This window comes from Rhodamnia argentea, chromosome 9 (assembly GCF_020921035.1).
Source record: "Rhodamnia argentea isolate NSW1041297 chromosome 9, ASM2092103v1, whole genome shotgun sequence".
Taxonomy (NCBI): Eukaryota; Viridiplantae; Streptophyta; class Magnoliopsida; order Myrtales; family Myrtaceae; genus Rhodamnia; species Rhodamnia argentea.
The window spans coordinates 13,310,138-13,327,227 of NC_063158.1; the positions used below are offsets into that span (position 1 = coordinate 13,310,138).

The 17,090-nt window shown below is 40.2% G+C and overlaps 2 long non-coding RNA genes across 2 annotated transcripts; both read left to right on the forward strand.

Annotated features, from left to right (window-relative positions):
• The first annotated feature begins 2,477 nt into the window (after positions 1–2,477).
• LOC125316581 lies at positions 2,478–3,064 on the forward strand. The gene is made up of 3 exons (XR_007199706.1): positions 2,478–2,634; positions 2,742–2,902; positions 2,982–3,064. It is a non-coding gene; the product is annotated as an uncharacterized LOC125316581 (long non-coding RNA).
• Positions 3,065–3,206: 142 nt separating this feature from the next.
• On the forward strand, positions 3,207–4,195 carry LOC125316580. The gene is made up of 3 exons (XR_007199705.1): positions 3,207–3,350; positions 3,448–3,678; positions 4,107–4,195. It is a non-coding gene; the product is annotated as an uncharacterized LOC125316580 (long non-coding RNA).
• Positions 4,196–17,090: the final 12,895 nt, after the last annotated feature.

The following is a 17,090-nucleotide window of genomic DNA, read 5'->3' on the forward strand; positions in this document are numbered from 1 at the left end:
GTCTGCTAGGGATTTTTGGAGTGATTAAGCTTTCAAATCCATCGGAGAAGCTTTCTGGAACTTCGAGGAACATCCTCAACCCCGTGGCATCTCGTTTCATTTCCGAAATTGGAAAGCACCGTCGTCGAGCTCTCGGAGGTCCGTCAATTGGTGAACCTCCATAGAGGCATTCTTTCTTTGAGGTTTTTAGTTCAGCATAGTCCTCATTGTTAGGATAGGTTTAAGTCAATTTTTGCTCCGAATTTGAGATATATGCATGTTAGAATGGCTAGGATCGGATCAATGCTAAAATCGGGAAGTTTTGGATCTGTTTGGGCACGTTTTGAGCATTCCAGCGACTCACCGGCGGACTCCATGGAGCCGGTGGCTGCTCCGGTCGTCTTCAACCTCGGTCATGTTGATCGGTAGGACCCTTCATTGATAACGTGGCGCCCACGGATTGGCGACATCCATCCACGTCAGCAATCCGAATGGTAATTTGAGAATAAAACAAAAAATGATCCGATGGTTCGGAGAGGTACCACATGTCAAGATTTAGGGTTTTTGGCAATAAAAATGGATTTTCTGATATAAAATTGTTGATCAAATGGCTGTGGATTAGCCGTGCAATTCAATCTTGGCCGTAGGTTTGAAGTGCTAGATCAGAAGGCCATGGGTTGGCCACGTGGCACTCTCTAATCCATAGAATTAATAAGAGGAGGGAAATGGCAAAAATTGAATAAAAAATCAGAAAATTTTAAAATTTTAAAAAAAAATTCCAAAGCTACGTCGTTTAGTGTTGACCCGGTACCCCTATGGTCTGGGTCGGGCGCTTGCGAGGCGTGGGTCGGGTCAAACTGGTTCGAAAAATTATAAATTTTTTTTTGAAAATAATAATAAAAATCAGAAAATTATAAAATCAATAAAAAATTCAAAAAATCATAAAAATTGCTAAAAAAAAGTTTAAAAAAAGAAAATTTTCAGAAAATTTTCAAAAATCACAAAAAATAGGAAATGGGCACATTTAACTGGTTCAACCCTAATTTGTGATTTTTGAGTCTGAATGACATTTTACCCCTCTGAACATTTGATCCCAAATTTTTTCCGAACCAACCTCGGACTTTAATGAGTCATTCCCTAAGCTTATCAAGCTATACCAGGCATACATGTGGTCAATTGATTGATATTTTGTTCTATCCGGTTATTGTTTTGTTTTTTTTGATTGTGTTTGGTTTTTTGCTGATACCCTGATCTTGACTTACCCTCTCCGTTTGTGATTCTTATTTGAAATCACTCCTTGGCATAGGCGTTGATGACATTTATCAACCCACTTTTTCTTTTGTGAATCGAACGGTCGACCACTCGATAGAGTTTCTGATCATACCCTCCAAAAAATGATTGGTGGTGGCTCCGTTGGCATGCACACTACGCACATGTCACCCGACTACACTAAGGTCGATCCCAATTTTAAAATCCTCCGTCGTGATTTGGGTAATGGGCCTTGGGAGGGGCCCGCGTCCGAAATCCACACCATTGTGAGTAGTGGACGATGATGAACCATTAACCCTTGCACTCAACACCCAACTTGAGAAAAATTTGAGAGGGTCGTGACACACACACATACATATATATAAAGTTAATTTTAGTTTGATTTCTCATTAGATGATAGGAAATTCCAATACTATTAATTGTTAGAAGTGAGATTTACAAAGTCTTGTAATTTGAATGATCCAATTTCTGCATGTAAGTTTTTCTCATCTGGAGTACAATTAGTATAAACTTCATCAAGTGGTTTTTTCTCATTGCCCTGTCTCATCCTCGTCCCTCTGTCGCTGCAAATCCAGCTTTCTCTCTTTGCCATGGCCGACGCCGCCCTCTCTGCTACCTGCTCCTCTGCCTCCACACTGTGCGAGAGCAATCCTCTCTTGGGGGACTTCATCTTTCGGCCCTATGATGTCGTTGAGCCCAGACATGTCTGTCCTGCCATTGTTGCTCTTTTGGAGGAGTAGGTAAGAATGATTTTTATACATGTAGATTGTTGTTGGAGATTCTTCGTTCTTGCTTTCTTTCCCACATTGTGTTTAGCCGGATTCTTTTAAGTATTTGCAATTATGTCTTCACGAACCGATGTGATTTTGTACAATTTGCTGTCCTGAAATTATACACCGATGAAGCACCGATTTCATGCTTATACTTTTGTACGGCTAAGAGAAGTAAAAATCTACCACCCTCTTGCCATAAGTTATGTCATATGATCTGCCGGCTTCAATTTCTTTTCTTGTTTCCTGGGTGGGTTTTATTCTAGTTGTTATGATTTGGTGAATGCTACTCATAATTACTTCATGTGTGCTGCATAACTTTCTATAGTGCTTAGGAGGTTTGGCTGGTGACTGCTTCGATCTTCCTCGACTCTGAAACCCGCTTAATGCCTTGTTTGTCTCTATTTGCTTGACGTTTGTATGTGTGTTATGCCATCGGGGGAGCAATTTGGAAGAACTAGAGAAGAACGTGAAGACCGCGATGCCGTCATGGTTGAACTTTGTCGAGCCGTTTGAGAACGTACTAGATCGATGGAATGTGATCTGGGATATAATTAATCATCTCGAGCTCATCAAGGATACACCTCAGCTGCGTGCTGCGGTACAGGAAGTTCAGGTAATGACTTATAGTGTGATCTCTTAAATAGTTCAAATAACATTGGATGATGGAAAGGGGCGAAATTAGAAGATTAATGCTTTCCTTGTCTCAAAATTTTATTGCAGGTAGAGAAGGTCAAGTTTGAGCTTAAACTTCATCAAAGTAAGCCAATTCCCGACGCTTTTCAAGCTCTTAGAGTCGCTTGATTCTAGATCAGGAAAGAAACAAAAATCGGAGTCATGTAATTGGAAGACATCCAGCGATGCTAACAAACGTGTGCTGGAAAGTAAGACGTTTGTTTTTTCGGTAACCTAGTAGTGTGTTGTTTGTATATTGAATTTGGTTTTTGAAATTATGTGTTGCAGACCTAATAAGGAATGGAATTCTGAATGGGGTTGGCTTGAAAGATGGTGCAAGTGAAGAGTTTAACGAAATTGAGCAGGAGTGATGCATTTTATCCACACGTCACATAAATTGAAATGCAATCATAGTGATAACGTAAAGTGCCTTTTCGCCAACGTATGAACGATAACATCCGAACAACTAAGATCTTGCATATTGTTGCCTTTCGATTAATTAGTTGATTACAGGAACTTCAAATGTCATATAGAGAGTTTGATCAGGATCTCACGGATTCCACAAGGAAGTTTACAAAGATGTATAAAGGTAAGAGCTGGGTCAAAGGATTGTCTCCTAAATTTCTTGCTTCGGCTGCAGAAAAAGCGGTGTCACAGGTGATACACAACAGCTCCAATTTTGCTGTGCTATTTTCTTATAGTTCTTTGAGCATTTTGTTATCCAAGAGTCTTATCATTTTGTGTCATGTTCGAGGGCCATCCGGTTGCAACGGCGAAAAAAGGACCCTGGGTGATGACCTTGGATGCACCAAGCTAATCGGACGTAATGGGTAATGCCCAAAGAAGAGAATTACGCAAGAACATGTTTGTTGAGAATGTTAAGCGGGCCTTTAGCGGAGATACCGACAACACTGCAGTCATTGATAGAATCTTCAAGCTTAGATCGCGAAAAGCAAAGCTTCTAGGTTACGACGATTATGTTGAGGTATGAGCCTGCAGGGCTATTTCTAAGACATTCAATATCTATGTTTCTCTTAATTTTTTCTGTTTGATGTTTGAATGGACAAGTGTGAGGCTTGTTAGACGAAATATTTTTGTCATCTTTGTTCGATCGTGGTCCACCTCCAATTGTTTTTGTCTGTTGTCACAAGTCTATGATTTACAAGGGTGAAAAGGAAAATTTATGGCAGACAAAATGGTTATTGCAGGTACTTATGGAATTGTATGTATGCATCTGTCTATTATACTATATGCGTGCGTGTGATGTCTCTTAAAAAAAAATTCTTAAGTATGCTTTGGAACGTCTCTTTTCTCCGTTCTCCTCGAATCATCCTGGAGGAGAATCCATTTGCATGGGTGAACAATTCATTGATAGTGCTTTATCATCACATCTTAATGCGAGAGTTTCATCAGGTCAGCATGGAAACGAAAATGGCTACCTATGGTACAGCGATGGAGCTCCTGGAAAAACTTATGAGGGCTTCGCGGGGTGCTGCAGATCAAGGTATAATGTAGATGAACATACCTAATATATGTTAGTCTTGTCCGTGCATAGAAAATTTAAATTGCAATAGATGTTGGTTTGTGCTTCACAATTTTTTTTTACCCTCTTTGGGGAAACCTTATAAAACTTTAGGGGGAGTGATAAATGTTCAAGATAGTTGTCAAGGGCTGGGCACACCCTTGATAGTTAAAGCCCTTCGAGCCATCATGGCTCAAGATAGGCCCAACCTAGTGTTCTTAAGTGAAACAAAGAATCAAGAGGGAGTAATTAGTCGTGTGCAGAAGAGACCGAAGCTCCATTTCCAGTTTGTTGTGGATCTAAAGGGGATTGGGGGCGGTCTGGCCCTATTTTGGAGGGAAGGGGTAGGAGTAACCATCAATTCAGCAACCCATAAACTTATAAACGTGATGTATGATGACCCAACTCATAGGCCCCTCTTTAGGGTGGCATTCACTCAGGCTCCAACATCTTTCCAAGAAAGAATGAAAACCTAGGAAGTCATTTAGCATACTAAAACAAGCAATGAGTTTCCGTGGGTTCGGATGGGGGATTTCAATGAAACGCTATTTTGGTGGGAAAAGGTTAGAAAAAGAGAGTCGGAGAACTATAGAATGTTGGTTTTTAGGGACTTCTTAAACTACTGTGAAATGATGGACCTAGGAAGCAAGGTCGAATAACCAAGGAGAGGAGCTAGTGAAGAAAAGACTAGATAGGGTGGTTAGTAATCTTGACTGGGGGATTGCTTTCCCACAAGCGGAGACATTTGCCCTACCGGCAATAGGCTCAGACCATTCTTCCATTCTACTCACCCTTTCCTCAAAGCTAATCAAAAGGAAAAAAGCCTTTAAATTTGAGTCTTTTTGGCTAGAGAAAGAAGAATGTGATTAGCTTATAAAGAATACATGGGAAGCTCAACAATTGACCGATTTTGACCTAGTTCAGAAACTAAAGGCAGTCTCGGTCGCGTTGGAAAGATGGAGCAAGAAAAGTTTCACCAATTGTCAACAACAAATCAACTTCTTAAAATTAAAGCACCAAAATCCGACAAACGACCAAAATATAAACTCGGATAGAGGAAGACAGAAGCAAATCAAGGAACAGATTGAGAAGTTGTGGAGAAGAGAAGAGATGTATTGGGGCCAAAGGTTGAGGATTAAAGGGTTGAATTGGGGAGATAGGAATACCAAATTCTTCCATGCAACAACAATCTAGAGAAGAAAAAGGAACCGAATTTCCATGTTAAAGAAGGGTGATGGAGAAGCCTAGATTAAAGATTCAAGGAGATGATCTCTGACTTTTTCAAAGATCTTTATACCTCAGTAGGCCGCCGAGATCTTAATGAAGTACTTCAATAGTGTCCAACAGTGGAAACAAATGAGATGAATGAAGCTCTATCAGCAGAAATCTCAATGATGGAAGTAAAGAAAGCGATCTTCGAGATAGGCCCTTTAAAGGCCCCAATACCAAACGACTTAAATGGACAGTTTTCTACCATAATTGGGAAGAAATTAAGGGGAGAGTTCTGAGGTGAATAGAACACATATCACCCTTGTACCAAAAGTAAAAAATCCAGAGAAACTCGACTAGTTTAGGCTAATCAGCCTATGTAATTTTGCATATAAAATCATTTCAAAGGTGTTAGCTAACAGGCTTAAGCCTTGGCTCCTAGATAACGGTGAAGCCTTGGCTCCTAGACCTTATAGCGGAAGAACAAAGCACTTTTGTAGGAGGTAGACAAATTCAGGACAACATTCTAGTTGTGCAAGAGGTTCTACATCAACCGAGAGTATGGAAAAGGAAAAACAAATTTCAGCCTATCCTTAAACTTGATATGAAAAAGGCCTATGATAGGGTGGAATGGGATATCTTGGAAGCCTGTCTGCTAAAAATGGCCTTTTGTATGATGTGGGTGGAAAGAGTTATGAAATGCATCACTTCAGCCTTTTTAAGTATCAAGTTGAATGGAGAACCACTCCCCTATTTTCAGCCTTCAAGAGGAATATGCCAAGGGGACCCTTTATCCCCTTATCTTTTTATATTGTTGGCTAATACACTCAGTCTTGATGAGGAAGTTGTGGAAAAACGGCACAATCAAGGGAATCAAGCCGAACAGGTTTTGTCCTACCCTATCCCACCTTTTAGGGAAAAGTATACTAGAAGTGCCATAACTTTTGTACGGCGTTCACTTGAGTGCCATAACTTTTAAAACATTTACTTAAGTGCCATAACTTTTAAAAATCGTTCACTTGAGTGCCATGGTGACGTGGCAGCCGGAAAAGCCGACGTGGCGATCGGAAAAGTTATTGTAGACGTCGGAGAAAGTTACTGTAGCACACTAGAAAAGTTACCGTAGATGTTGGAAAGATGACGTGGCACACGCGGAAAAGTTACTATAGCACTCAAGTGAACGATTTTGAAAGTTATGGCACTTATGTGAATGTTTTGAAAGTTATGGCACTCAAGTGAACGCCGTACACAAGTTATGGCACTTCTAGTGTACTTTTCCCCACCTTTTATTTGCTAACGATTCTATCTTTTTCTTGGATGGAAAGATGGTGGAGTGCCAAAATTTTGCTATGATCCTCAACCAATAATGTTACGCTACTAGTCAAGAAATCAACCGGAACAAATCAGGCATTTTCTTTGGCAATAGTTGTCCACAAAGGTTAAAAAACAACCTAGCCAGCATTTTGAGGGTTCCGGTGATGGAAAAAAGAGGAAATCATCTGGGTATACCATTGGAAGGAGTACAAGAAACAAATATTCTCTTGGATATTGGCTAGAGCAAATATGAAATTAAAGGTATGGAAGGAGAAGCTAATTTCAAAGGCTAGGAAGGAAGTCCTAATTAAAACTGTCATCCAAGCATTACCCCAATATGCAACGTCCATCTTTAAAATTCCAATCTCAATTTATCGAGGAATAGAGAAAATAGTTGTGACATTTTGGTGGAAAAACAGTGAATCAAAAATAGGGTTGCATTGGAAGAGATGGGATGTTCTTAAAATCAGGAAAGGTGAAGGGAAAAGGGCTTTAAAGATCTTATTGCCTTCAACAAAGCAACGTTGGGAAAACAGGTTTAGAGGTTAGCCCGGAATCAAAGCTCGTTATGGTGTAGATTATTGAAAGGGATATACTTCCAAAACCAAAAGTTATGGCAAGAGGAGAGAGGATCTAGACCTTCCCGGGGCTAGCAAAGCATTCTAATGGGTAGAGAGACTATCTCGGATTAAGTGAGGTGGTCCGTTGGAACCGAAAATGATATAAATATCGGGGAAGATTTATGGCTCAAAAGGGGCATCTTAGGAAGCTCAACCAACCGGAACAATCCTTCTAAAGTGGTAGAACCGATCACCAAAGAAGATGCCAAATGGGACGAACCTATGTTCAGTAATCTCTTCGACAACCAACCGGTCGAAGAGATTATGTTTATTACGCTGAATTCCCTTCGTAGGAAAGATAGATTGGTTTGGATAGCTAAAAAGACTGGGGCTTTTATAGTTAAGAGTGCATATAACGCACTCAAAGAAAAGGAGAAGAAGCAGAGCTCAGTACAAGTCTCCACTTCCTTTTAACTGTCTCGTAGGCTATGGAATAGAATCTGGAATACGAAAGCTTCCCCTAAAGTCAGAATCTTCCTATCTAGTGTTAGCCAGAATGCTCTTCCTACAAAAGACAATCTTTTCGGGAGAAAGTTAATCCCTTAGCCACTATGCCCTATTTGTAACAAATGGGAAGAAACAGAGGAACACTTATTCCTCCTCTCTCCGTGGACAAGAAGGATATGGAAGGACTTCATCCCCTCCCCGCGAAGCCAAACTACACAAGTCACGCGCATGGATAAATGGCTTCAAGACTAGCTGGAATAGCAAATCTATGCTCCATCTTTCCAGTTTATCATGACCATCAATGACACAGTTTTTAGGGGCAAAAGACCAATCCAGAAACCCTTATTCAATCCACCGACGCTATGATTAATAACTACGAGAGATGGAACTCGAAAGACTCAACCTTTAAGGAGAGAGACCAAACCTTACCAAGCAAATGGAGCCCTCCGGTGAATGGAACCCTAAAATGCAACATTGATGCCTCCTTCGTTGACGGTGATACCATAGGCTCGGTGGCGGGAGTCCTTTGCGACTTCACGAGCACCCTACTAGATGGTTTTGTAGAAAAGGTTAGAGCTTTCTCGCTAGTTCAATCGAAAGCAAGGGCCATGGTGGTAGCGCCTCCATTATTGAGCTCGAGGAGAGAGAAGTATGTTAGAGATTGAATCAAATTCCCTTCAGCTAGTGAAGGCGGTGAATCAAGAAGACTGTATACTTTGGGAGATTGAGGCCCTTGTTATGGAGATACGGGCCTTAAAAACCCATTTCAAGCATCTCTCTATAGCCCATTGCAGCATATCATCAAACAGAGTAGCTAATTATATTGCGAAGTCGTATCGCCTAAATAATTTTTCTATTTTTTGGCTTGCGATCCCTCCCTAAACTCTTTGGGACCTCCTTTATTTTGATGCCACTTTCTTGGGCTCCTTTGTTAGCACCCTTGACACTTAGAAATGAAAACTTTGTTTGCCGACACAAAAAAAAAAAAAAAGAAAAAAAAGAAAAACTCAAGCAAACATAGTTTTAGTGAGAGATGGGGAAACTAGGTGCACATCTAGAAAATTGCAAGAGCAATGCAGTCAAAATCATTAGCATTTCATACAAATCTGAATGTGCCAAAGGTGGCAATGAGGGTAGAGGGGTGGATTAATAAGTTGGATGGGCATTGGAAAAGTAAGTGGGGCAAGGCTGAACCTTTAATTTAGTTTGATGACGTGGACAACCAATATTAGGTTTTTTTTAGAGATTTTCTATTTACTTTCAACTCAACATCCATATCTTGATATGTGTTCCCTTGATTAGCCAAGAATCGAGGGGCAAAATATCATGCTTCCTTGAAAAGTTAAGATATTTTCTTCTGGAGTGGAATCCTACTCTCTGAAACCGAAGAGAATGGTGATGAATCCGGGACTAATACTCTGCATGCGGAAGACATTGATGAGGTTAACTTTTCATCTCACAAATATGTATATGGAGAAGTCTATCTAGCAAAAATTGCATTGATGATTATAAAGTAAATAGAGATACTTGCTCTTGAATCATGCTCTAGATGTACGTCAAACACATATATACACGGATATACGCGTGTGTATGTGCTTGTAGGGCCTAAATGGGGTAATAATTTTTCTTTTGGGGGCATTTTGGGGGTTGGGGGCATGAGAGTAGAGGAGAAGGGGGTGGTGATGGACATGATAAATGCAAAGGCGTTTTGAATGTGCTTTTAGGCTTCTTACCAAGTCATGTTACCCTTTTCTGGTTAATTTTTATTTTTCTTACAATTCTAGAAACATCATAATCGGACCCCGATTTATCTATGTGAGTACGGATAGCCTCACAACTTTTTGCAATTACCAGGAGATAAATTTTTTATTCTCATCGGTAATGGAGGGCCTTTTCAAACTTGCTAAAAGACTTTTTAGAATCGTGATTGAAGCTGTTGATGGAATCCCGATAAATAAGTGTAATGCGTTGCTTTTACCTTTTCCATGTTGTTAGTCCATATATCCGATGAAATACTTATTTATTCTCCAAATCTGGAAACCCGATGTTAAATGCTACCGTGTGAAAGACATTGATAGAAGTGAAATTGAATATTTTTATTATGATCCCTTTTTTTGACCATTTGAGAAAAGCAAAAGATCCTAGACATCCGAGGTTGTTGGTAGATGATATGTGTTGTCTAGAGGTGTCAAAAAAAGTAAGATTGCCAATTGCAATAATTGTGTGTAACCATACGCCACCTTTGGTGACAGACCTGCCATGATGACATTTGAAGAGGTCAACTCCTTTCCTTGGCTTATTGACCTTCATTTCCGTAAACTAATCTTCTCTTGCTAACTACCGTTATTGAACCTACTTCTCAATTCTTTCAGCAGTTCCGCACTAAGCGGGTGGAATAATGACAAAATATACATGTGGGCATATTCTTAATTGTGTTTACAATTACAGCACTTTGAACCCTATTTAAATTGGAATCGTTGAGAAGTTACCAAAATCCATTCGTGAAAACTAAGATCATCGAAACCAGACTTAAAAACCCTCATCTACTTTCCCGATGGAAATATTTCGTTCCCACTAACTTGCATTAGCTTGTAGCTGCACTAGCTAACCTCCATCTGTTTAGTTCGAACTCAAATAGTAGAAAAGACGGTCAATAAGCAAAGGAAAGGAGTTGACCTCTTCAAATATCATCGGGGTAGGTTTATCACCCAATGGTGGCATCCGGTTACACACAATGATTGCAATTGGCAATCTTACTTTTTTTTTAAACCTCCGGACAACACATATCGTCGACCAACAACCTCGGATGTCCAGGATCCTTCGCTTTTCTAAGTTGGTCGAGGAAAGGGATCATAACAAAAATATCCAATTTCTCTTCCATCAAAGTCTTTCACACGATAGCATTTAACATCGGTATCTAGATTCCAGACACACCCACCGAAGAAAAATCAACAAAGTCCTCTTCAATTGAGATGTGGTTCTGTCTCCTCCCTTTCTAGTCGCTATATGTAAATTACACTCTTGTTGACCTGGTTTGGATCTCCTTCATTTCTCTAGCTGGAACAGAAAATGGAGCAAGATAAGCCCATGACAGAGCTCTGTAGAAGATTAGGGAGTTTATGGATAAACACAAAGATAGTAGTGGTAAATGAGGTAGTAACTGTGGAAAGCTTGAAAGAGGGTCAACGTACTATCTTTGGCCGTATTCCCTATTGTCTCGAGGTTAATTTCCTAGCTTTGGAGTTATTTATGAAGAAAGCTTGGAAGAAAGAAAAGGTAATCTGTAATCACCTTATACTTGGGTTGTTTTCCTTTGTTTTTGAAAGTGTGGAGGAGAAAAATGGGATTCTAGAGTCTGGGCCATAGTCTTTCTCTCGCCGGTTTCCGGTGCTCGAGCCTTGGGAACGTAGTATTCTACCCCCATTGTATTACCTTTGATTTATGTGCCCTTTGGATGCGCATTATCGGCCTACCTATAGAGGGAAGAAAAGAGAAAGTTATAAGGAGTAATGCTGAGAAAGTTGGCAAAGTGGTAGCAATAAAAATTGAAGCTAGAGCATATGCTGCTTTGATGGTGGGAAAACTATAGTAGTCTTAAAATTAGATTCCCCTCTAAAGCCTGGGATGATTTACGGTTTCAAAGGCAAAGAACATTGGCTAGATTTTCGATATGAAAGGCTTCCCATATATTGTTACTCATGTGGAAAATTGGGACACTATGCCCAAAACCGTGTTGAAATTCCGTACAACGAAGATGATTTTTCCGTTAACAAAAATACCTACTATAGCTCATTGCTAAAAACGGAGATGAATACATTTAGTCCCTTTTGGAAAGCCTTTTACAAGACACCAACCAATGAATTTATGGAGGAAGAGAGCATACTAGAAATACCAGAAAATTCTGGCCATTATACCATGGCAAAGGAAAGAAAAGATAGCCAAGAAGAGTGGGGAGTTTCTTCAAAAGAGGAGAGAGGTAAAAGGAAAATGAATGACTGGGATGATCATACCTTGAGGAGAACAAACTTGAACAAAGAAGATATATGTGTTGAAAACATCTTCCTCTTATGATAGAGCTTCCTTCTTTCCAAAATGGCTCGAACACAACAAGAAGAATCCCGAGAAGTCCAAAGTGAGAGCCGTGAAGAAGGGAAGGAAACCCGCAATTGGCAAAGAACAAAATGTGGATGTTGTATTGTTGGAGAAGTCCAAACCACTTGATATCCCAGTAACCTCAACAGGGAATTCAACCGTACGGGCATTGGTGGCTTGCCCAAATAAACCATCGGGTTACAAATGAGTATCTTAGCTTGAACTCGCTAAGGGTTGGGCACACCCTTGATAGTTGAAGCCCTTCGAGCCATCATGGCTTAAGATAGGCCCAACCTAGTGTTCTTGAGTGGAACAAAGAATCAAGAGGGAGTAATTAGTCATGTGCGGAAGAGACTAAAGCTCCAATACCGGTTTGTTGTGGATCCAAAGGGGATTGGGGGCGGTCCGGCCCTATTTTGGAGAGAAGGGGTAGGAGTAACCATCAATTCAGCAACCCATGAACTTATAAACGTGATGTATGATAACCTAACTCACAAGCCCCTCTTCGGGGTGACATTCACTCAGGCTCCAACATCTTTCCAAGAAAGAATGAAAACCTAGGAAGTCATTCAGCATACTAAAACAAGTAATGAGCTTTTGTGGGTTTGGATGGGGGCTTTCAATGAAACGCTATGTCGGTGGGAAAAGGTTGGAAAAAGAGAGCCGGAGAATTACATAATGTTGGCTTTCAAGGACTTCTTTAACTATTATGAAATGATGGACCTAGAAAGCAAGGGTTATTTCTTTACTTGGTCGAATAATCGAGAAGGAGAAGAACTAGTGAAGAAAGACTGGATAGGGCGGTTAGTAATCTTGACTGGAGGACTGCTTTCCTACAAGCGGAGATATTTTCCCTACGGGTAATAGGCTTAGACCATTCTCCCATTCTGCTAACCCTTTCCTCAAAGCCAATCAAAAGGAAAAAAGCCTTTAAATTCGAGTCTTTTTGGTTAGAGAAAGAAGAATGTGATTGGCTTATAAATAATACATGGGAAGCTCAAGAATCAATCGATTCTGACCTTGTTTAGAAACTAAAGGCAGTCTCGGTCGTGTTGGAAAGATGGAGCAAGAAAAGTTTCCCCAACCGTAAAAAACAAATCAACAACTTAAAATTAGAGCACTAGAATCTGACGAACGACTCGAATATAAACTCATATAGAGGAAGAAAGAAGCGGGTCGGGGAACAGATTAGTAAGTTGTGGAGAAGAGAAGAGATGTATTGGGGCCAAAGGTCGAGGATTAATGAGTTGAATTGGGGAGATATGAATACTAAATTCTTCCACTCAACAACAATCCGGATAAGAAATAGGAACCAAATCTCTATGTTAAAGAAGGGTGATGGAGAAGCCTAGATTAGAGATCCAACCACTTTAAAGGAGATGATCTCTGACTTTTTCAAAGATCTTTATACCTTAGCAAGCCCCCAAGATCTTAATGAAGTACTTCAATAGTGTCCGATAGTGGTAACAAATGAGATGAACGAAGCCTTATCAGCAGAAATCTCAATGATGGAAGTAAAGAAAGCGGTCTTCGAGATAGGCCCTTTAAAGGCCTCGGGACCAAATGGCTTAAATTGACAGTTTTCTACCATAATTGGGGGGGGGAGGAGGTGATAGAACATATCACCATTGTACCCAAAGTCAGAAATCCGGAGAAACTCGACCGGTTTAGACTAATCAATCTATATAATTTTGCATATAAAATCATTTCAAAGGTGTTGGTCAACGGGTTGAAGCCTCGGCTCCCATAATTTATAGGGGAAGAACAAAGCGCTTTTGTAAGAGGTAGACAAATTTAGGACAACATTCTAGTTGTGCAAGAGGTTCTACATCAGGTGAGAATACGAAAAAGGAAAAATAAATTTTAGGTTATCCTCAAACTTGATATGAAAAAAGCCTATGATAGGGTGGAATGGGATATCCTAAAAGCATGTCTGCTAAAAATGGGCTTTTGTACGATGTAGGTGGAAAGAGTTATGAAATGCATCACTTCAGCCTCTTTAAGTATCAAGCTAAATGGAGAACCACTCACCTATTTTTAGCCTTCAAGAGGAATACGCCAAGGGGACCCTTTATCCCTTTATCTTTTTATATTGTTGGCTAATACACTTAGTCTTGATAGGTGTGGAGGACGGACAATAGGAAATGTGGGTTTTGTCCACCTTACCCCACCTTTTTTTGTAATGATTCTTTTTTTTGGATGGAAAGATGGTGGGTGCCAAATCTTGCTATGTCCTACTAGTAATGTTACGCGGTAGAAATCATGAATAGATCGATTTTTTGTGGTAGTGTGTCCATAGTAGGCTTGTAGGTTAGCCCAGAATCACGGCTAGTTATGGTGTAGATTAGTGAAAGGGATATACTTCCAAAACCAAAAGTTGGGGCAAGTGGAGAGAGGATCCAGACCTTCTTGGGCGGGAGCATTCTGTGGGCGGAGAGACTATCTCAGTGTGAGGTGGTCCGTTGATTGGAAATGATATAAATATCGGGGAAGATTTATGGCTCAAGGGGCATCTTAGGAGGCCCGGCTAACCAATGATCCTTCTAAATGGCAGAACTGATCACCAAAGAAGATGCCAAATGGGATGAACCTATGCTCAGTAATCTCTTTGACAAGCAAGTGGTTGAAGAGATTATGTCTATTCCTCTAAGTTCCCTTCATAGGAAGACAGGTTGGTTTGGACAACTGAAAAGACTGGAGATTTTATGGTTAAGAGTGCATATACGCACTTAGAGAAAGGGAGAAGCAAGCTCGGTATAAGTCTCCACTTCTTTCGCCGTCGTATGCGTGGAATAGAAATACGAGCTTCCCTAAAATGATCTGTATGGTGTTGCGAGCTCTTCCTACAAAGACAATCTTTGTAGGAGAAAGTTAATCCATCAGCCACTATGCCCTATTTGTAACAAACGGGAAGAAATAGAGGAACACTTATTCTTCCTCTCTCCGTGGACAAGGAGGATATGGAAGGACCTCATCCCCTCCCTGCAAAGCCAAATTACACAAGTGGTGGATAAATGGCTTTAGACAGGAATAAATGCTCCATCTTTCTAGTTTATCGCGACCATCAACGACGCAGTTTTCTAACCCTTTTTCAGTCCGTTGAGGCTATGATTAACAACTACGAGAGATGGAACTCAAAAGACTCAAACTTAAGGGGAGAGGCTAAACCTTACCAAGCAAATGGAGCCCTCCGGTGAATGGAACCCTAAAATGCAACATTGATGCCCCCTTCGTTGAGCCATGCAATTAAAATCATTAGCATTTAATCTGAATGTGCCAAAGATAGTAACGAGGGTAGTGGGGTGGATTAATAAGTTGGATGGGCATTGGAAAAGTAAGTGGGGCAGGGCTGAACCTTTAATTTAGTTTGATGATGTGGACGGCCAATATTAGGTTGCTTTTAGAGATTTTCTGTTTACTTTTAACTCAACATCCATAACTTGATATGTGTTACCTTGATTATTTAGACTTTAAGGACCTAAGAGAATTAACCACCGATTGAGGAGCAAAATATCATGCTTCCTTGAAAAGTTGGGATATTTCCTTTTAGAGTGGAATCTTGCTCTTTGAAACTGAAGAGAATGGTGATGAATGCGGGACCAATACTCCACATGCGAAGACATCGTGGGTTAACCTTTGTCTCCAATATGTTTGGGTGTCTTGATGCATTGTTGATTGTAGTAATGAACTGCCATTTTTTGATATAGTCAACACATATATAATATACACATGTTATGTGTTGTGGGCCAATGGGGTAATGTTTTCTTTGGGGAATTTTGGGGGTTGGGCATTGGGTATAGGGGGGTGGGTGGCATGATATGGGCTTTTATATGCTTTGCTTTCCGTCATGTTTTTGGTTATTTTTTTTTCCTTACATTCTAGGAACATCTATCAACCCTATTTATCTATGTGAGTCGTTGTTGACACCTAATTTTAATTTTGAAATATTTAAAATGTTATTCTATTCTCAAAATTTTTGATTTATTTATTTTTCGTAGTGGGATGGTATTGGCATGATTCACGACGATCGTTAGATCGTAAGTACTGGGGGTGCATATTTTTTACTATAATTTTGGACTCAAACAGCCCGTTTGGTCTTAAATTGAAAGGCCTTATTATTACTCATTTTTTGTTAGGTCCGGGTCCGATCCAACAGCCCATAAACATTGAAAGTAGCCCATTTCTCATTCATTTGGCCAAAATTTGAGGTGCAACCAGTGGACTCCTAGTGCGATTTTTAATCAATGGTTAAAACTCATCAGTCTTACTAGGACTCCCATCTAAGGTCCGTTCATCCTATCTCCACTGGTTTGAATACTTGGTCTCTATAAATAGAACCCTAAACCTAGGTGCGGGACATTATTACATCGGCACATTGGAGACGGAAAAGAGAAACGTGGGAGGGAGTTTTTCTCGATCGCCATCCAAGTTCGGACTGACGCAACTATTGTTTGCTCTGGCCTGCCTGAGATGGTGTATAATTGTTGCTCTAGGACTTCGACAAATCTTTTACAGTCCCGGTTCTGTGGTGGTGAAAGTGCTCATCATTGTGGTGTTCTTGTTCCTTAAAGTCCCGGTAGAGGTTCAGTCCGAGTGCCCTGGGGTTGCTATCCTTGAGTTTGTCTATCCCTGCGCTATAGTAAACGTACTTTGGGGCATCCGCTTGTTTGTGCTTTTGGACAAAGCCATTGTCCTATTCCGGGTGCTGTGTTTTTGTGCTCTTGGGCTGTTCTACTGTTGTTTGGGTAAAACGCACGTTTAGGGTTTTGATTTACTCTAAGTGTTTTTGGGTATTCGGTACTCTTTCTTGGTCTTCTTTTGAAGTGTTTTTGTTGTTTTGCCACTGTTCTGTGTTTTTCGAAAGTGTTTTGTGGAATTCATGTATTACTCTGTGTTTTGGGGCCAATGGTGTCTTTGTTGTCTTATACTTTTTAATGTGTTGGTTGCTGTTTTGTGCTATCATTGGGAAAATGCAGGCTTTGATTTGAGAAGCATTACTTTTGTATGATCTAAATATCAACCTTATTTTTCACAATTTCAAAATTGGTTTTATTGGACTCATTGGACATGTTTTCGAATAAAATCCTAATCTAATTGGAATTTATTCTATGGACATCTACGTTGTTGATAACTTGTCGTCGCTTCGGTCACCCTCCAACTTGTAAGATGGGAATTTGTTATCTCTTGGTTGAT